Here is a 21,546-nt window from a genome sequence, read left to right as displayed (position 1 = left end):
GATACAATTTCATTTACTTCTATTCTGATCTTGTTATTTATTTTTTTCTGCTATCTTTGATTTGGGTGTTTTTTCTTTTTTTGTAGTTCCTTGAGATGTGACATTAGGTTGTTAATTTGTGATCTTTCTATTTTTTTGATGTAGGTATTTAACAGTATAAACTTCTGTCTTAGCTCCACTTTTGTGATATTGCAGAAATGTTGGAATGTTTTGCTTCCATTTTCATTTCTTGCATTTAAAATAATTTCTGTCTTAATTTTGTCATTTACCTAAAGATCACTCAGGAGCAGATTGCAATGAAAGGAAAAGTTAGTTCCTTGAAAAGATAAAATCGATAGACCACTAGCTAGACTAACCAAGGAAAGAAAAAAGAAGATTCAAATAAGCACAATCAGAAATGAAAATGGAGACTTTACAGTTGAAATCACAGAAATCCAAAAGATCATCAGAGACTACTATGAACATCTCTATGATCATAGACTACAAAATCTAAAGGAAATTGAGATTGAATCAGTGATAAAAAAATTACCAACAACAAAAAGATTTCAGCTGCACAAAGAAGAACTGACACCAGTCCTACTGAAACTGTTCCAAAAAGCCAAGGAGAGGATCCTCCGTAACTCATTCTACCAAGCCACTTTCACACTAATACCAACGCCAGCCAAGGACACAACAGAAAAAGAAGACTATAGACCAACATCCCTGATGAATATAGATGCAAAAGTCCTCAACAAAATACTAGCAAATCAATTACAACAGCATATCGAAAAGATAATACAGTACAATCAAGTGGGTTTTATTCCAGGGATGCAAGGATGGGTCAATATATGCAAATCAATAAATGTGATTCATCATATAAACAGAACTAAGAATAAAAATCATATGAACACCTCAACAGATGCAGAAAAATTATTTGATAAAATTCAGCATCTCTTCATGATAAAGACCCTCAACAAACTAGGCATAGAAGGAACACACCTCAAAATAATAAAATCATATATGAAATACCCACAACTAACATCATACTGAAAGGAGAAAAGTTCAAAATATTCTCCCTAAGAACTAGAACAAGACAAGGATGCCCACTCTCACCGCTCATATTTAACATAGTACTAGAAGTCCTAGCTAAAGTAACCAGGCAAGAGAAATAAATAAAAGGCATTTAACTTGGAAAAGAGGAAGTCAAATTATTCCTGTTTGTTGATGATATAATCTTATACCTAGATAATCCTAAAGTTTCTTTTGAAAGACTTCTAGATTTGATAAATGAATTGAGTAAAGCTTCTGAATACAAAATTAACATTAAAAATTTGGTAGATTTCTATACACCAATAATGAGCAGGCTGAGAACAAAATTAAGAAATCAATCCCACTTATAATAGCTATGAAAATAAAAATAATATACCTAGGAATATGTATAACCAAGGAGGAGAAAGACCTCTACAAGGAAAATTATAAAACACCGATGAAAGAAATTGTAGATGACAAAAGACACATGGAAAAACATTCCATGCTCATGGATTAGAAGAGTCAATATTATTACAGTAATCATGCCGCCCAAATCGATCTACAGATTCAATGTAATAAAATCAAAATATGATTCCAAAAAATTATAAAATGTGTGTGGAACCCAAAGAAGATACCATACAGCAAAAAATAAGGTGATTTCTGAAACAACTAAAAATAGAACTACCATTCAATAGAGAAATCTCACTACTAGGTATTTACCCAAAGGAACAAAAATTATTATATCAAAAACTACCTTCACGTGTGTGTTTATTGCAGCACTATTCACAACGAAGATATGGAATCAACCTATGTATCCATCAAGGGATGACTGAATAAAGAAAATGTAGTTGTGTGTGTGTGTGTGTGTGTGTGTGTTTTAGACACTCAGCCTTAAAACTAAAATCTAAGTAGGGTACTACACACACACACACACATATATAGATCGATTGTGTGTGTGTGTGTGTGTGTGTGTGTGTGGTATCCTACTTAACCATAAAAAAAGAATGAAATCATGCAACACGGATGGAAGCAGAGGCTATTATCTTAAGTGAAATAACTCAGAAATGGTCAAATACTACATGTTGTCTCTTATAAGTGTGAGCTAAATGCATACAAATGGACATGGAGAGTGGAATAAAACATTTTGGAGACTCAGAATGGGAGTATGGAAGGGGGTGAGGAATGAGAAATTACCCAGTGAATACAACGTTTACTATTCAGCTGATGCTTACACTAAAAGCCCAGACTTCTATGCAATATATCCATATAAGACGACTGCACCTGTACCCACTATATCTAAAAAATGAACATTTTAAAAAATCATGAGAAAAGTTCTATTCAAAATCTGTTTTTATTATAATAAACACAGTTTGAAATTACCATTCTCCCAAAATACCTAGAGTCATTAATCTTCCATATAAATGTAAAACATGACCCCACTTAGTTATGAAAGAGTCCTTTGGTTTCCCAGTGTATATATTTTTGTAAAACCGAGGTCACGCCCACTTCAGTCATCCACGCACCACTCCTTTGATTTCCGCCTTCTCTTTGCATCGCTTTGTCCACTTTGTGATGACTCACTTCATAGTCATTTTCAGGCATCACATTTCTACCTTCAGCCTCAATCTAAGCAAAAATATCTGTGGAAATAGTTTTGATGTAGCAGCTAGTTTTTTGAAATGTGTTAACTACTAACTTTCAAAAAAATGTTTTAAAAGAAGGTGCATGGTGTGTGCAATTTAGGAAACCCCTTTTCCCCCTGGATTCCTTGTGAATATTTACTCTGGATGAGAGGTGATAACATTTAGTGTGATGACTTTTTAATTGTGAGGTTTTTTTAACTAAAAAAATTAATTAGGGTTGCCATTTAGAAACCCACACCTCATTCATTGAAACTCCAATGAATATTTCAATACAAAATATTTAATGTTGATAATTTGTTGAAACAAAACCAAAATGTGATTGATTCTAAAGAACAGCCCTGAGGTATTATTACAGGACAGAAAGAGGGAAGTAGAGAGAATGGCTGACTTGCAACCAAGTCCACACAGTGGAATTTTCTGAAGAGCCAGGACCTGAGAGCCTTGGCCCCCCAACTCCCAACCAAATACAGCATGAGAGAATCTTTAATGAAAAGTGTCTTTTTATTTTTTATTTTATTTTATTTTATTTTATTTTATTTTATTTTATTTTATTTTTTGACGGAGTCTCGCTTTGTCGCTCAGGCTGGAGTGCAGTGGCACCATCTCGGCTCACTGCCAGCTCTGCCTCCCGGGTTCACACCCTTCTCCTGCCTCAGCCTCCCGAGTAGCTGGGACTACAGGCACCCACCAACACGCCTGGCTAATGTTTTGTATTTTTAGCAGAGACGCGGTTTCACCCTGTTAACCAGGATGGTCTCGATCTCCTGACCTCGTGATCCGCCCGCCTCGGCCTCCCAAAATCCTGGTATTACAGGCTTGAGTCACCGTGCCCGGCCAGTGAAAAGTGTCTTTTAAAGAAAGTGTTAAGAGCAGTACCCAGGGCACTGCCACCTTCCTGCCTCCCATGAACTACTCCTCTTGGGCTCTCTCCTGGGTGTCATTTAGTGACTCTGTGCCTTCCATCCTTTCTCTGTTCCATTCTCACCTCCTCTACCCTCAAAAGGCATTCTCTACTGCTAAGTAGACTACCACACGTTTCAAGGAAAGCGTCCCTACCTCCTCCTTGAATTAAGAGTTTCTCAAACAGTTCATTTCATTGATGGGCGACTCTTTTGAAAGACTCAGTTTTGTCTTCAACAGAAATCTTTTCACAATTTCCCCCTTGGTTCTTGCTTCAGTTTGGGAGGAAGGAGAGGAGGCATAGGGAGTCCATGGAATTGATGCCTTTCTTTTGAGCTATTTTCCTATTGAATACAAGTATTCTGTGCCCCTGCATCTCCTCCAGGTGAAGTCTCACCTTCAGGATTCTTCCAGAGGGCACGGTAATCAATGCTTCATCTACTTTCTGGTCTTATCTCTTCTGAGTGCATTCTCATCTCATCAAGGGAACAACGCTTCCCTCATAATTGTTAAAAAAAAAAATTGCTGCACTCATTGTCAAACGGGTTTTAGAAATGGATCAGTTTGAACATGCATGAGGTATGTAGTTTGTAATTTGCTTATGACAGCCTGGCTGTGAGTGACATGGAATCCGAGAGGCCAGCCCACCAGCTTCTGCTGCCCCTGCTTTGGGGAGACAGTCAGTCATCTAACAAGTTTTGTGAGAATGGCATTAACTAATTTCTGGGGAACTTCGACCATACTGAAAGCAAATGCAAATGCATTTATTTTTTCTGTAACCCCAAACACATGCTTTGGTGCTGCTAGAAAAAGAAGCCTCCTTGGCTTGCCAGTGGGGTGTTGGGGTGTGCACTCACCCAGCACATACTTCCCCATCTTTTACCACCTCAAAAAGCTAGGTGCACCTGCCTTTCTATACCATATTTCACTCAAACACCCCCAACACATACGTTACCATCATCTTTTATAACCTTAAAAAGGTAGGTGGCTTCTTTCCTTTAATGTTACATGGTCTGACTCAAAGCTTTAAGAGCCTCCAGGATGGATAACTAGAAGATCAACTCTCTCACTATCCAATAATTGGCAGTTCCACATTTTGTGGGAATATTCAGTTTGACATGCAGACACTTTTATCTGCCATACAAATTCGCAGTTTTCATAAACTGGAAGCGTTTCTGCGGCTGTGCTAATCCACAGAGGGATGCACGTTTTCAGAGCAATGGAGTTCAACCAGAGGCCAGTCTTCGAATATATGTGAGCAAGAAAGGGAAACAGGAGAAGAAGAAATCTTGCTCTTCCATTGGAGAGAAATAAAAATAGCTGTGAATGTTATCATTTTCAAATTGGTACTAGGAAAAGGAGACGTGATCCAAATACCAAGTGGTGCTGGTGGCTCCGGCAGGGCTCCGGGGGGCCAGTGCCAGGCCTTTGCAGAAGCAGGGGTAGCCACTGTCCCTCATAGCAGCAGCCAGAGCTCACAGGACCTCCTGTGCACCGGAGGCCCCACCAGGGCATCTCTGCAGGTTTGCCTAGAAGGGAACCAGGAACCCAAGCATGCCTGCCAAATTGCAAGGGTTGTGCAGGTGGGCGGGGAAGTGTGAGCCTTTCCCCAGACCCAGGAAGTCTTAAATACCGTTTTTCCTATCAAAGAAAAAAAAATCTGGGCTTGTTGCTTAAGAAGACAACAATGGAACATCTGCCTTTTTGTTTCATTTCAGTCATTTGAGAATCTCAGCACAGCCCCCTTCTTTAATCATGACAGCTGATATTTAGGGCTCACACAGCTTCTCTCATACCCAACATTCTGAAAGAATGAAAGACCTAAAACTGAAGCTTCCTTCCTTTCTCTAAGGGACCCTGTCTTTGTTTAGGGTCCATTACTCTGAAAGAAACAATACCCCTCCCCTTATAACATGCTACTTGGGGTGAGGTGGTTAGGATGTATAACATATCAAGATTTAGAGTGAAAATTAAAATATTTGGAGTTAAGTTTTCTAAAATTATTGGTAGCGTAATAGTAAATTGGAAAAAATACCTATGGCATGATAAGACAAAAATGGAACAAAAGTATTTGATGGCTGAGGCTTGATACAAACACTTGTCTCTTTCTCCTAGAGGCTTTTGTGGACACTCCCTCCGTGCAGAAAAAGCACTGTGGGTGCTGACCAAGCACACTATCTCCTGCTACAGCCCAGTACTGTGGCAAACACAGCTGGCCTTACAGGACACCTCAGACCATATCATTAGCCTTCTGTGCTTGAAATCTTTGTACCAAATGAGATTTTAATAAAAGAAAAATTAGAAGGCACTATTTTATCAAACTGAGTGATTTAAAATATGGATACATGCAAATTAGAATGTTTTAGAGGTAGAAAAATCCTCTCTCTTTATTTTCTGTGTAACAAACCCGAGCCTCAAAGATGTCAGGAGACTCAATTAAGTTAGAGTTAGTACATGGTAGGGACTGCAACGAAAACGAATCAGGTCATCACCTTTTTTATTCTGTGTTTTTATGCTCTCTCAGGGCTTCTGGAGTCCTGTGTTCAAAATCTCAAGTTATATTTCCTTAGAAAACACAGAGAAAGATAACTGATGTTAGCGCAGGATTGAATAGCAATACTTGTTAAAACAGCTCTCAAATGGAGAGGAAATCTCCCTGCCAGCCCAGCTTTTCCAAACTCACCAGGACACCAAGTGTTTGCTAGAGGAGGAGGGAGGTGAACAGCCCAGAAGTCATAGCCTGGATTGAATTTGCCAAACTTGTTCCCAATCCACATCATATGCAACAGATCAATCATCATTTAGCTCGAGGCCCCCAGGTCCCCAAGGTGAGTTTTCCCTTCGTGGAAGGTAAAACATGGGGGGACCTTGGGGCAATTGAGTAGAGGCTGCACATAACATCCATTGCTCAGTCAGGAGCCTGGAGCATAGGCTCGGGAAGGTCTCCCAGCTTGGAGGTGCTCAGGATTTGGTTAGGACCACTGGGAGCTGTGACATCTTGAGTCCAGGAGTCATAGCAATACGGGTGCTTGTAGAGAAACAGAAAAAAACAGATATAATTGGCCAAAGGAATTGTTCATTTGAGTGGATGAAACCGAAAAATGGTAGTTAAGAAACAAGTTAAGGAGAAGCCATGGGAAAGAGGCTGGAAGTCACAGGGAGAAATGCTGTTGCTGCTTCACACCAGATGGGAATTCCGCTGCTTTCTGTACCACTGGTTGCCGTCCATTCACGCAGGAAGGTAGCTACTGAGGAAATTGCCACCACATTGATTTGTCCGTAGTTGAACACCAAAAACGAAGTTGTGTACAATGGTGGATTCAACTGGGTTGCCTACTGAAGGCTTTTGCCAAGTTCATTTCTAAAGGCTTCTCTTTTTTTATTATTTAACATGAAGTTTTGCATCACATATATTCACAAACTTGCTAAAAAATATGTTATGGAATACAAACATGTCTGAATAACACACACAAAATACAGTCTCTAAGTCTCTTCTAAAAAGAGACGTCTGTGTTACTGGCTTGGGTATAATATTGGAACTTATGTTTTCTTTTGTGTTAAATTCTAGTCTTCTAGCAAGACAGGAGTTAACTCTGCAATATTCCATATTGACTTTAAAATATTATATATTAAACTTGTGCTTTAATTACATTGGAAGTGTGAGATCCTATCAGAAGTTTAAATGTATGTGATCCAGCAACCCAAATTTTCATTTTGTTTTTATGATGGTTATAACCATCCGCATGTTCGTTCTCTTAACATTCATGATTTTCCTCGTCTGCCTGGGGAGTTAACACAACTAATAGCAACTAACAGACCTCAACTAATTCCTAAGGAATTATTTTCTCATTATGCCAAAAAAGGCAAACAATCTGCCAGAAAATATGATATCATCTACACAAGACAGGGAAGTATATATAAAAAAAAAGAACCACTGGGGAGTGTAGCCCGGAGTCTGACTGTTCAGATGCTTGTGTTCACACTTGACATTGAGCCTGGCCATGATGTGGATCTATGCCCACTTCATCTTCAAGGGGAACTGCATTTGGAGCACGCCTTCAGCAGGGTTGTAAGTATTGGTACATTCTGTTTCCAATTCACCACGCTATGTTGGTGTACAAACGGTCTCTTTGGTTAGATAATTGCTGCTGGGGCACTTATTATAATGATCTTTCTTAAGGTTTTTACACTAATGAGTTTTCAAGCACATTATGTCTAGTACCAAGACTGAGAAGCGGAGCTCTGCACAGGCGGCCGTGCAAGCCCGGCTGGCCAGGCTCCAGAACAGTAAGGCTGAACACAGTCAATGCTGTCTAACAATGGCATGTTGTTCCTGCCGTCTTGACAGCTGCTGAAAGATTTTCTATTCTTATCCTGCTTTTAAACACTCACAGCATAATGAATTACAAACTCTCAATGTGGCAGTGATGTGTGAACTACCGTGGAGGCAGTGGTATGCTCAGCAACATCTGGATTACAGGTGTGAATATGGATGGTCGTATCCTTTCTTAATTAATGTCTAGAGAAAGGCATTCTGAGTGAAGTGCTTGCCCCAAAAACTTGAGTATGATAGAAAGGGAATCACATCTTGTGTTTAGAAACCAAAATCATGTAACCATTTGGCTTGCAGAAGAAAACAGAACAAAACACACATCCGAAAACTCAAGTAACATTTTTAAAAGACATTAAATTAAGGTATTTTTGTTGTTGACATCATATTCTCCCAGGTTGACATTACATCCGTTGACGGAGGTTGTCAAGTTTTTGTTCAAATGCCCAAATACGAAGGTGATTGAAAGCTGAGAGCTAAGAATCTTCTCCCTGGAAAATGCAGAGCACACACATACATTCTGTGTGGAATTTCGGGTTGCACAGAAACTCTGATTTTCCTGTTATCCAAATCCTGCTTTTATAGATATTAAAGAATCCATCAGACTTTAACTTAAAAAATGTTCACCTAAAAATCATGTATCTATAGAGCAAAAACTACAACCCTGGCAACCTGGATCCCAGTCTGGGGCTATTGATTTCATTATTGTAAAAGTTATGTGGAAAGTGGGATTTCAAGGAAGAGAGGAGGCACCCACAGGGGTCTACATGGGATGCACTTGCCTCAGAAAGGCTAAAGGACCATCCTTGTCATCTCTTAATGGGCTCATTTCCAAGAGAAATGAGGACTCAGCTCTGAAAACACAACTGGGCAATTCTCCTGATGGCAGCCTCATATGCAGTGATGATTCTTTCAGGGAAAATGATTCAGAAGTATTAGAAAATGTGCAGATAAATCTCATGTGGTGAGAAAAGTTAGACCTCAGACATAGATGATTAAAATATTTCATACAACTTAAAATTTAAAGTCCATATAGCAGGTGACTTTACACCTATAGCTGCATGTTTTAATTTTTCTTCGGTTCAGAAATACTTTTGGAGATTTCTACAAGTACCTCTTCCTCATCTCTCATTCCTCCTTTAGGTTTAAATTCATTCAGCACTTTTTTTTAAAGATTTGTACTGTCTTTCAGAGCAAATGGATATGTGTTGACTCAGGAAGAATTACACCTATCATCTCAGCTACTCAGGAGGCTGAGGCAGGAGAATCACTTGAGCCTGGGAGATGGAGGTTGTAGTGAGCTGACATCATGCCACTGCACTCCAGTCTAGGCGACAGAATGAGACCCTTTCTCAAAAAAATAAAATAAAATAAAAAAGAATTACTCACCCTTTGTCCTTGGGAGACAAGATTAAAAGTTCCCTGGGAAATCCTGGGAGGTGTTCATCATGTAAACAAATTCTGCTGGCCTCCTTTCTGACATAGGTTGCCTCCTTAATTTCCTCTCCTAGCTGAATCCATTCTTTGTGAATTTCATTCTTATTCTTCCTAAAGTCTAGTTCTAGTCATGGTGCCCACTACCTATACTCAAAGTCTATAGTCATTTTAGATTCTCTAGCCAGTAAAGCCCAGTGCTTCTGTTGGTATTCAAGGCCCTTCACAGTATCATCCCACTTCAGCAGCATATGGATCAATATTTCAATCAAACTACACCATGCCTCAAAGAAATCAAGCCTCACAATACTTCCTCTTTTAGAATTAGTTTTCATTCCTCCTTCTTCCTATTATTGACTTTCAAAATGCTATTTAGCTTTCATTTATGTGCATGTATGTATAGGTAGATGTCTTGCACCTCCCTGCTCTGGGCAGATAAATTTTTTTTTTTTTTTTTTTTTTTTAGAGACAGAATCTCACTCTGCACCCAGGCTGGAGTGCAGTGGCATGATCTCTGCTCACTGCAACGTCTGCCTCCAAGGTTCAAGCGATCCTCCTGCCTCAGCCTCTGCACCACCATGCCTGGCTCATTTTTGTGTTTTTAGTAAAAATGCGGTTTTGCTATGTTGGCCAGGCCGGTCTGGAACTCCTGACGTCAGGTGATCCATCCGGTTCAGCCTCCTAAAGTTCTGGGATTACAGGTGTGAGCCACTGTGCCCAGCCTGATAATGTGTTTTAATGTGTTTGTTTTACTTGTGTATATATGTCCTATTGAACTTAACATAGAATCTTGAGCAGGTAGCTAGTGCTTAATTTATTCACGCATTACTATACCATTTAATCCCCATTACTATCATGTAAGGTTGGCATTGTTAGTAAAACTTCATAGGTGAAGAGGAGGATCAGTGAGATGAAGTTATTTTATCAAAGTGTGGTTTTCTGCAAGGGAAGGTTTGAAACCTGACCCTAGTTGTGCTCCAGGACCTAGACGTGCTCACTCTACCTTGTCTTTGTGTTGAAAGGAGTGGTTTCCAATGACTGTTTAAGTGACGAGTGCCATGGATAACTACACCGTCACCAGACTAGATTGTCTCAATGTCCTTGGCTTGCGACTCCCTCCCACAGCCAAAAACTGTCATGTTAGGCCCATGTTTTATTACCGTATGGTTTCACAACATAAACTTTTAAATATTGTATAACTAATTTCCTCATAAAGAAACAATTATGGGCAAGTGCAGAATCAAATCACAGCGACTTCAGTAACAGAAGATCTTCTCTCCTGTGATTTGGTTTTCCAGCATCCTATATGCAATTCCAGAAATGCCATTTTACCTCTACTTTTACTTGATAATCCACCTTCATGAACACATACGAATGGTGGGAAAAGAAGAACTCATTGAATTTCAAGCATCCTTCAAGGAGACAGCAAAATAATGCATCCTTTGTTGTTCACGATCTGACTTAGGCAATTGGAAAACGATAGTTGGCCTTCTCCTTTTTTCTTTTATCTCCTCTTTCTCCTTCCTTTAGTCCTTATTATTCTCCCTACTTCTTCATTGTGTTTGTATGTTTGCTAAATATTCAACAAAAATTCTTGTTTCTTTCTGCACTTTAGAGAACTCTTTCCCCTAAATAATGTAAGAATTACAATATATTGACTACTAAATGGTGCCAAGAAATTTACATACATTATTTATGATATTCACAATGATTCTGACAAGGTTTTATTATCCTCATTTTACTTCTATAAGGAAACTGAAATATCTGCTTTTTTTGTCACACTTACTAAATTGGCCAGTTTTCATTATCAATGTATTGTTTGAACTAGACCATGCAGTTGGGGTTAAAGAATCAAGTATGTCTTATTATATAGTTACGGTTTTGCAAAAGTATGTTGCTGCATTCAAAATTAGTATAATCACTTTAGCAAAACATTAAAACTTCAAGTTGGAAATGTCCAAAATTAGAACTATTAAAATGGGATCCTGACAACATAATGCTATTCTCTTTGAAATTTTCATAGATTCAAAAGGAATCAATATAGAAGCTGTCTCTCCCTACCTCGGGTACATATAAATTGCCCAAATTAGTAGCATTTAGTTGTTCTCACTTATTTATTTATTGAGACAGAGTATCTCTCTGTCACCCAGGCTGGAGTGCAGTGGCATGATCTTGGCTCACAGCAACCTCCACCGCCTGGGTTCAAGTGATTCTTATGCCTCAGCCTCATGAGTAGCTGGAATCACAGATGTGTGCCACAACACTCAATTTTTTGTATTTTTAATAGAGATGCGTTTTCTGTGTTGGACAGGCTGGTCTTGAACTCCTGGACTCATGTGATCCGCCTGCCTCAGCCTTCCGAAGTGCTGACACAGCACAGGTATGGGCTGTGTCCAGCCTAGTTTTTTCAAATATCATAAGGATATGATATAAAATGGCCAGAGCCTGGATAAAAGAAATATGAAAGGAAGTACAAGAGCATCTTTACTTCTCATTCTACAATTAAAAAAAGAAAAATAAACATGTGATTACAATTAATCATAAAGCAAACACTGTTGGTTTCCACATCTTCTCACTCTGTCATTACCTTGTCAGGTGAGGAAGCTGAAGTTCCAGGAAGTTAAGAAACTAATAGGTAGAAAACACACACAAAGCTCCTTCTTTCATTTGTTTTATATATATACACACACACACATACAGGTGCACACACACACATACACATAAATACACACATGTATACACACACAGAGACACACACACCTGCACACACACACACAGACATGCACACACACGTACACATAAACACACACACACACACACTGCACTGAGTTTCAAGTTTCTCCTTTTCCAGCTCATCCCACCTCTCTACCTTGGCTTCATTCTGCTGAGGTGAGACTAGCCAAGTGTGTGTTTCCTTTGCCCACGGGATTCCCACAGGGCTTTTCTGAGTGGCTCCCTGGAGGAGGCTGGCAGGCTGGCCAGGGTGGGATTTGCTCCCTTCCATCTGCCCCTGCAGTCGGATTACTCCATGGCATCCACAGTCAGCTGCAGTCAGCAGGTTTTGCAGGATGCCAGGTCTGTCCTCCTGAAGCCTCTTGGAGTCACCAGCCTCAGCCAGCTCGCTCTTCCTCTTTGCGGGTGTCAGCTGCCAGGCCCTCTTCTGAGATCTGTGGCACTCAGAGTAGAGGGTTGCAGACTCTCTCCTGAGTCCCACCTGCAAGCTCTCAAGTTTGAATCATGCAATCCTTCCCTTTCCTCATTCTGGGCTAGTAACTTTTTCCCAAAGATAATCAGCCTGTCCCTTCTGCCTTCTTCTCCATCCTGGTTATATGTTGTTTATATTAAATTCTCCTGATTCAAAGCAAGAAAAAAAAAAAAAACAGTTTGTGTCCTAACCAGAAACTAATATATATGGGCAGAAAGCATCCTTTCACCTTTGTTCTGGGAGAGGGAAGAAGCAAAGGGAAGAAAGAGGTCTGGAATATGCTCTCATATTTGAGTGCCGGGCCAGCTTTTTGCAGGCTGTGCTAACTTCGGTAAGTCACATCGGTTGCCTGAGCCTCAGTTTCCTCATTGTGAAAAAAAGATATGGGATGCCCAGCTCAAGGAACCTTAGGCATATTCAACTCAATTAAATAACAAAATGTAAGCATTGGACCCTGCACACTGTTGGCACAAAGCAAACCCTCAACAAATTAACTGACTCGGAAAGGTACTGCTTCTGTGTGAGTGAAAATCCCTACCTTTGCTTTGTCAGTGACGACCACTATAGTTACTCCCATGTGGAAATGGGTGGCTAGACACAGGACACACAGGCCAGAGACTGCACTGAGATAATGTGGACCCCGGAGAAGAGAGAAAAAGCTTTCCAGTGATGACAAGCAAAATGCTTCCATGTTTAACTGTTTGGAAAAGCAGGTTCATAGCTGTGACATAATGGTGAAATATGATTCTCTGATGAAAAACCTATAAAATCTCATTCTGACTGCCAGCTTTAGGATACATTTTATCATGTTTGCGGTTGGTGATTTACTAGCTATGAAAGTATCTTTGTGTAATGTAAAAATTATACTTGCACTATCGCTCCACCCAAACTATGGAAAACTGTTCATGACACGCTGGGAGCGTGTGGACAGCAGCAGAATATGAAAGAGAGAGACGAGGCATCCAGTATACTGTGAACAGGAGTCCTTTTCCTAAGTGCAAACATTCAAGGAGGGTCACAGCTGAGATCATTCCAGGGGTATCTACCGCATGCCTGCCACATGTCAGGATGTGCAGGGGCCCATAGCGACGATGGTGGCCTTAGTCACTTTGTCACCTTTGCAAGCCTCCCCATTCATCACTTCTAGGTCCTTCTAGAGCAGAGTTTCAGACATTTATGAAGTGTGGGATCTAGACTGGGGCGCTTCTTTGACATCTCAGTTTGATCTATAGATTTTCACTCCACTAGGCTGTAGAAACATCCCCAGTTTTTTCAAATGCATTGAGTGCTGTTAACCATTGTAGAGGATCAGACTGTTAAATTAGGAGGTAGATGCAATGTGTAAATAGTTTAAAGGCAGCCTGATTGCATAGGTAATTTAAAAATTAATAGGTTTTTAGTCCAAATAAATGAGTAAATTTATTAATAACTTTGAAATAAACCTTATTGGTAGAAAGTATGTATTGCTTTTATGTATTTCACCTCCTTCCAAGTTGATTTGGAGGTAGCAGATATAAAAATATCTCTCTGCAAACTATCCACCAATAGAAAAGAGAATCATTGCATTTTAGGGCAGGCATAGAATTTTATAAGTACCATAAATTCATTTTGCAAATGAAAAGAGGAAGACCACGAACATCTGACCTTGGCTGGAGTATAACTGTTATGATTACTTGAAAACCACCACTGCCAGGGCTGAAACCTTTTAAATTACTCATCTTTATGTAGCAGGATAAGGTAATTTGTTATTTGATAGTATTCATAAAGAGGGTAATAAATATAATGAACCCAAAGGTTACTATTTCTTTTTGTTTCATGTTTGGTTTTGGTTTTGGTTTGCTTGTATGTTTTAAATGTCCAGCTGATACCTGGGACCCCCATCCTAGCAAGGGCTGCTCCTGGTGAGTTCTCCATCTGGGAAGTTGTTGCCTACAAAGGTGCTGCTGGATTTCTCAGGTGGAGGGAAGAAGCGGATCCAGGGTCGTTCTGAGTACAACCACATTCAACCTGAGTGGGAAAGCGAGAGATGCCAGGGACGCAGGCAGAGAGGAGGGCTATGAGGTGATAAAAATGAGAACAAGCACAGCCCTTGAACAGTTGAGCTTGCAGAACACTACCCTGCTATGTGCTGTGGATCCCAATCCTAAGAATAGTAAGTGTCCAAGTTCATGTCTTCACATTTGCAGAGAGATTCTGTGTTCATTACAGGACTCAGTCTGTCTGAGCTGCTATAACCAGCACACCATAGGCTGGGTGGCTTAGATAACAAACATCTATTTTCTCTCAGTTCTGGAGGCTGGAAGTCCAAGGCCAAGGTGCTGGCACATCTGGAGTCTATTGATGGCCTGGCCCCCTTCTGATTCATGCATGGAGCCTTCTGGATACACCCTCACATGGCCGAGAGGAGAGAGAGGAGAAACAGGAGCTCATAAGAGCTCTCATCCCATCCATCAGTTCCACCCTCATGACCGATAACCTCCCAAAGTCCCCACCTTCTAATACCATCACATCAGGGGTTAGGATTTCAAGGCACCAACACGGGGGAACACGAACACTCAGTCCCTAACATGACAGGTCACACAGTTGTATTTTCAGCCCAATGACAATTTATACGATGGTTTCACCACCAAGGCCCAAACACAAACTCAGAATGCTGAAAGTACAAACACAGATGTAACTCCGTAACATTTTTTAGAGAAGACAACCCATGGATTGAATGGTTCATTACCATATCCTTTCCCAAATTTTTTGCTTTCTATCAGAGAGCAATTCTCAATGGAGAAAGCAGCATTGCATTGGGGCAATTCTCCACTCAAAGGGAAAATGGAATTCCACCAGTGTTAGCTACCAAAGAGGGAACCTATGGCTTGGGAATCATATATCCTTCTTCCTTTACCTTCACACTTTTCCTAAATGCAGAATCGACTAAATAGATGGATCAAGGGGTTCTAGTAAAAAGGTGGATATCTGGTTAGCTTTTAGGTCATTCTAGTAACAATTTAAACCACAGGCCCTATATCTTCTGAGACTCAGAATCGTCTGTGGCTTTTTCCACTTATACTATGGGTAACCCAGGAAGAAGAATAAAATAAAGGCTATAAAAGGAAACCTTTCCAGTGGGCTTGGTTCTTTGATACTTTATTTATTGATCTACACTATCAAGATTCTCCACATATATAGCTCTTTTTCTGAGCACCCCTAAACAAAGGTTGCCCATCCTAACTGAAATGTTTCTCATCTTTGCCTGACACTTCTTTCTTTCTTCTTCATTTCTGAAAATTCAAATGTGAGTGCCACTGAGCTTTTGCGGTTAATAATTAAATTACTTGAAATATAAATGAGAAACAATGCAGAGAAAACAATAAAAACAATTTTTTTTTTGAGATGGAATCTCCTTCTGTCTACCAGGCTGGAGTGCAGTGGCATGATCTCGCCTCACTGCAACCTCTGCCTCCTGGGTTTACACTATTCTCCTGCCTCAGCCTCCTGAGTAGCTGGGACTACAGGTGCCCACCACCACGCCTGGCTAATTTTTTTGTATTTTTAGTAGAGACGGGGTTTCACCACTGTGTTAGCCAGGATAGTCTCGATCTCCTGATCTTGTGATCTGCCCGCCTCGGCCTCCCAAAGTGCTGGGATTACAGGCATGAGCCACTGCACCTGGCCAAAAACATAAATTTTATACACATCTTACTCTTATGAATTCATTGGCTTTTTCCTTTGAAAAAAAAATTACCTTAAGTGTAAGGATTTCTGCCTGTCTCATAGTGGCTGGCAGAACGTTATCTGGTTACCATCCATAAATGAAGTCGTCTTTCCCACACAGGTAGGATTTCATAGCACCCCTTGTATGGTAGGGCTATAGGGCTCATCTTGAAACTGATGGCCCCTGCCTAACCAGGGCTGCCCTTGTACACATCATCTGTATTAGTCTGTTCTTACTCTGCTAATAAAGACATACCTAAGACTGGGTAATTTATAAAGGAAAGAGGTTTAATTCACTCACAGTTCCACATGGCTGATGAAGCCTCACAATCATGGCGGAAGGTGAATAAGGAGCAAAGTCACATCTTACACGGCGGCAGGCAAAAGAGATTGTGTAGGGAAACTCCCCTTTTTAAAAACATCAGATCTCATGAGAATTATTCACTATCATGGGAAAAGCACCGGAAAAGGCCAGCCCCCCTGATTTAATTACCTCCCACTGGGCTATTCCTACAACAGGTGGCAATTATGGGAGCTACAATTCAAGATGAGATTTGGGTGGGGACACAGCCATCTCCCAAAATTTGCTATCAATATTAAAGTCTATGAAGAGTTACTGTCTTTAAAATATGGTGTTCTCTAAACCTATGTTCTGGAACTATATCTGCAAATTCTGGCAAGTTTTTCTCACCTTGAATTCACCATCTATATTCTGCATAAAAGAGGTCTGTCTTCTCTCCTATTTTCCAAATGAAAAGTGGTTGTAATCGCGTTTCCTAAGGCCCCTGGCTTAATGACTTACAGGATATGTCATTTGGGCAAGGGTGCAATCCCAGTATTAGAACACTGAGTTCTAGTCTCCTGGGATTTGGGGACCAACAGATGATATCTATAACCTTTGTTTTTCCATTTGTATAATTTATTTCAAAACATAAGTAATGAGCATGATCTCTTACAGGCATTGCTAAGTGTTAGTAATACAGAGGAAAAAAAGAGCTTATAGGTTAATTTAGAAAAATAAGTTTTGTGCATCTTTCATGTAATTAACACTATGTGGGATGCTATTTTGTAGATGTTATCTTCATCCTTTTTCCAGCTTTGCAAACCAATTCATAGAGGTTAGATAATTTATCCAAGGTCCTAAACTACCTATTAATAATTGATAGAGTCTGCGTCTGCACCCAGTTTTGCCTGGACACAAAAAATTGCCATTTCCATGAAGCCATGCTCTAAAATGAGATCTCTTCCAGTACACATATTAACAGCCCTGGCTTTAAGCAAGACCTTTTCTATCTCTTCAGATACTAGCAAAGTTGGATGTTGGATGTAAAATTTCCAATTTTGTCTAGTACCAGTATTGTACTTCTCAGGTTAGTGAAAAAACTAATAGCTACAGATATTAAATCATGATGATTACGAAGAAGCTTTGCAATCTATGAAAGTTACTACAGATTGATCCTGTTAAAATCCCTATTATTTCTGTTGCACCAGGAAAGGATAAACAAAATTGCTTTTTGCTAGAGACAGAAGATTATATTCTCATCTAAGGGTGAATACAGTCGCAGCTGGGCCTTTATAATTGTGACTCATTTAAAATGCCTCGTTATTAAAACTGGATTGTTTTGGATTGCGACTTTATTCAATTGAGACAATTATGTGTTCTGTGTGATTCAAATCAATGATTTCAGGCAGCAGTTGATTATTTCAGCTTAATTTGTTGTGCCTTTTGCGTTTTTAGACAGGCATTGGATATCAAATTCTGAAATTAGATTTTAATTTCCTTTTGTGGGAATTTCACATGTATATTGCATTAGCTTTCATAAATGTCATGATGCTTTTCTCCCTATGCGAGTTCATGCATAAGCTCAGAAAATATCGATCCACAGAAGCACAGATTCACAGACTGTATGCAGGAGCACACAAGTCTCCCGTAAAGTGAAGCTGCCACTGTGGCTTTGGGACAATTGAGTATACTCATTGTGTCTACTGTCCCAGCTCCAGGATACTTTGATGAAGAAATTTCATCCTTTTGTAGGTTTTCTCTTTTCTATGCTTTCTAGGAGGAATTATTTAGAAATCAGTGGAAGCTCCAGGAAATGCTACCACAACGATGAAGCAACTGTATGACTCAGCAGGTGGAAATGTCCCAAGCCCTTCTCTCCAAGGGTTGATGGCAATCCATGGTGCACACTGATGATGAAATGTATTCCCGTAAACAAGTCTTTCCTCTAACTTATTAAGACGCCTGCAGCCTTAAGTGAGTCTTGTGGAGGCAGACAGGTCCCCACAGTATCATTTGTTTTGGAGGCAATTTGGACTCTCAACTCATAATCTGTTCCCAGCCACGCCCTGGGGGTGGCAATGAAATTGTCATATTCTTGTGCAAAATTATGATTTTTAGTTTTGGAAATATGTAAAATTACAAGAATGTAAAACTCACCACTAGTGCTGGGGCCAGCTACACTTAATAATCTGTGGTGGGTTTATCTGATAACGGCAAAAAATAGTGTGGCGGGAGGAAGAAGCATGGAGGAGGAGCATAGATCAGGTGTGGTGCATAAATTACTAAATATTCATATGTAACAATTATCAGCTTTGTTTCAAGGGAATGCAACTGAAGTCATGGAGGTATCCTACAGATAATAATCAACTTAATTGGAATTTGAATCAATATATGTCTGACTCCCAAATCCATACACAGGTTGACTCCTAAATTTCGAAAGAGTAAGTACCTATCTTAAATGATATGCAAGATATATCAAATTTTTAAGGGGATTTAGATATTGTGACCTCTAAATGCTCTTTTCAACTTAAAGCATATGTGATTTCATGGTTGATTGAGCCTACCCTGGGAGATGAAAACTGATGTAAGAGAGATATTAAGAAAGCATTGAGACTTAAAACAAAACACACTATTCCTGTTTTGTAAAATTTCATATTAAGACCAAGAAGGTCCCATAGAGATGACTCGCTGCCCTAGGGAATCATGCAACCTAGATCAGAAACGAATGTGACTGTGCCTTCCAAACTAGAAATCTGAGTTTTCTGTAATAGAGAAGTGGCTCATCCACCAAAAATAAATCATTGTGTCAAAACAAGAAATGTTTGACTGTTTAAATATGGTTAAAGAAGAATCACCTAATATATGCTGAAAATCAGTAATTCTCATGGGTATCCTACCAATTTCAATAATGTGAGCTTTATAGCAATATCGAGACCAGGAAATAGATGGTCTAAATAAATACACAATCTCAAAAACAGAAATCCTACCTTGTGTGGGTTTTCCATTACAGACCTCCATGGAATACAAAGGAATCTTCTTCATGGGAAGAGAATGATGGTACTTTAACTTGGGGTGGGAGTGGTTGCAGTATGGAATTATAGTTCAATTCTCTTTCAATTGTAAAATAGTGGTGTTACAGCTTGAAATTTGAGATCTCCTGGGAAATTGTCAACGCTCTGTGAAAGATCTGACTATTTTACAGCGCACAAGAATTTTTTATTTGTTGATGACATTCTCAATCTAGAGAATCAATAAAATGCTGAATGAGGAGGGAGCCTGCCCACTTAATTCTCACTGGGGTTTAATTAATTTTATTTTGCCTGCTTTTGCCCAGAAAACTTCCCAGGAAAACTAATAACTTTTTGGATGACGTAACAGATCAGAAAACATCTCTTACACTCTCACATCCATCTTGCCTGTGTTCCGCCCCCTCTTCCACCATTCATATTCAGTTCCTTATACTTCTTTAGACATTCACAGCTGCCAGAGATTTAGTTTCACAGTACTGTGCATCATACCAATTTCCTGGAGCAAGGTAGGGAAAGACCACAGGACTTTCTTCATAAATTACAGGATTATTTTAAATCTTATACTCTGATATTTAAAGCTCCACAAAAATAATATCATGCTAACCTGTCTAGCTTTCATTTTTCACCACCCCTTCATGTGTATCTTCGCAGAACACAAACGGGCATAGTCTCCCCTTCCTCTATGGTTTCAGATAACATCTATGTTATTATGACTTGCAAATCATGAATCTAGATTGTTCTTTTGTTCCGTACGCATATATAGCATTGTACAGACTGATGTAGACATTTGCAAAACAATATAGTTTAAAATACTTATAATTTTGTACCCAAACGTGCTCCTCTTCCTATGTTGTCCATTTTTACTAAAAATGCAAACATCAATCGATTAGTCCAAGCCAAAAAACCAACTGTCAAAGTCCCCTCCTTTTTTCCATTCGTGAGCATACATGCCCTCTGTCCTGATGTTCCACAGATTTTCTCTCTCTCCATTGTCTTTACTGGGCTGTGTCCCCACTATCCTATCTTTCTCCTGCCAACATTCCCATCCTGCAACCCAGGCACATAGAAGGCTTCTTAATTGGCCTACAATCCCATCCACCATAGTTCCAGCTATTTCACCCTCCCTCAGAGCAAAGTTTTCCAAAATGCAAACCTGATCTTGGCATTAAAATATGGCCTACATATCTTAATGAGATTTGATCTGGAAGCTCAGTCATTTTTTCCTCACCACGTGTTACAAACTCGTAAGCTCCAGTTATTGTGAACTTCTTCAACTTCAGGAACACATCCTTAATTTTTTGAGACTAGGCCTTTATACAATTTTCCCCTTTGCCTGGAAAATCCTCCCCGCCGCCAACCTTGGTAATTCCCAGCTGCCCTTAAAACTTCTCTTTAGGTATAATTTCTGCCAAGATTTATGATGACACTATGGCTAGACCAAATACCCCCTCTTATGTTTTTTTTTTCAGAGCCTCTGCTCCTATCATAACACTTATGCAATATTCAAATGCTTGTTGCTTTCCCCACTGGAAAATAAACTCCCCAGGGACAGAGATTTAAGGTTTGTTCACTGTTGTAGCCTTACCATATAGTGTAGTACCTGAAATACAGAAAAGATTCAATATATTATTTTTTTGAATTGAGTAAAATATTTATTTCTTCTGAAACCTCATACCTGCAAATCATTTTTTTTCCTGTGTCTGTGTAATGTTATTTTCATTTAATGATTTTACCCAATCCCAGATCCCAAGAAATGTCAATAATGTAGGTTACTTTTATCCGGCTCTCAGAAGTCCTTCCTGAAAATACCAGTTCACAGTAATCATTCTCTTCTTTAAAAATACTTAGAACTTATTATTTTTTTTTCAAAAACATTTTTGCCTCTCAACACATGACCTTTCTGTTTCTCCTTCTCCTTACCACAAAATGTTCATGATCTTCTATAAGGGAATGTCATGCTTTTCATCACACATGGAAAATACTATGGTTTGAATTTGTCTCCTAAATTT

Source organism: Pan paniscus, chromosome 12 (genome assembly GCF_029289425.2).
Source record: "Pan paniscus chromosome 12, NHGRI_mPanPan1-v2.0_pri, whole genome shotgun sequence".
NCBI lineage: Eukaryota > Metazoa > Chordata > Mammalia > Primates > Hominidae > Pan > Pan paniscus.
This window is presented reverse-complemented; position numbering follows the sequence as displayed.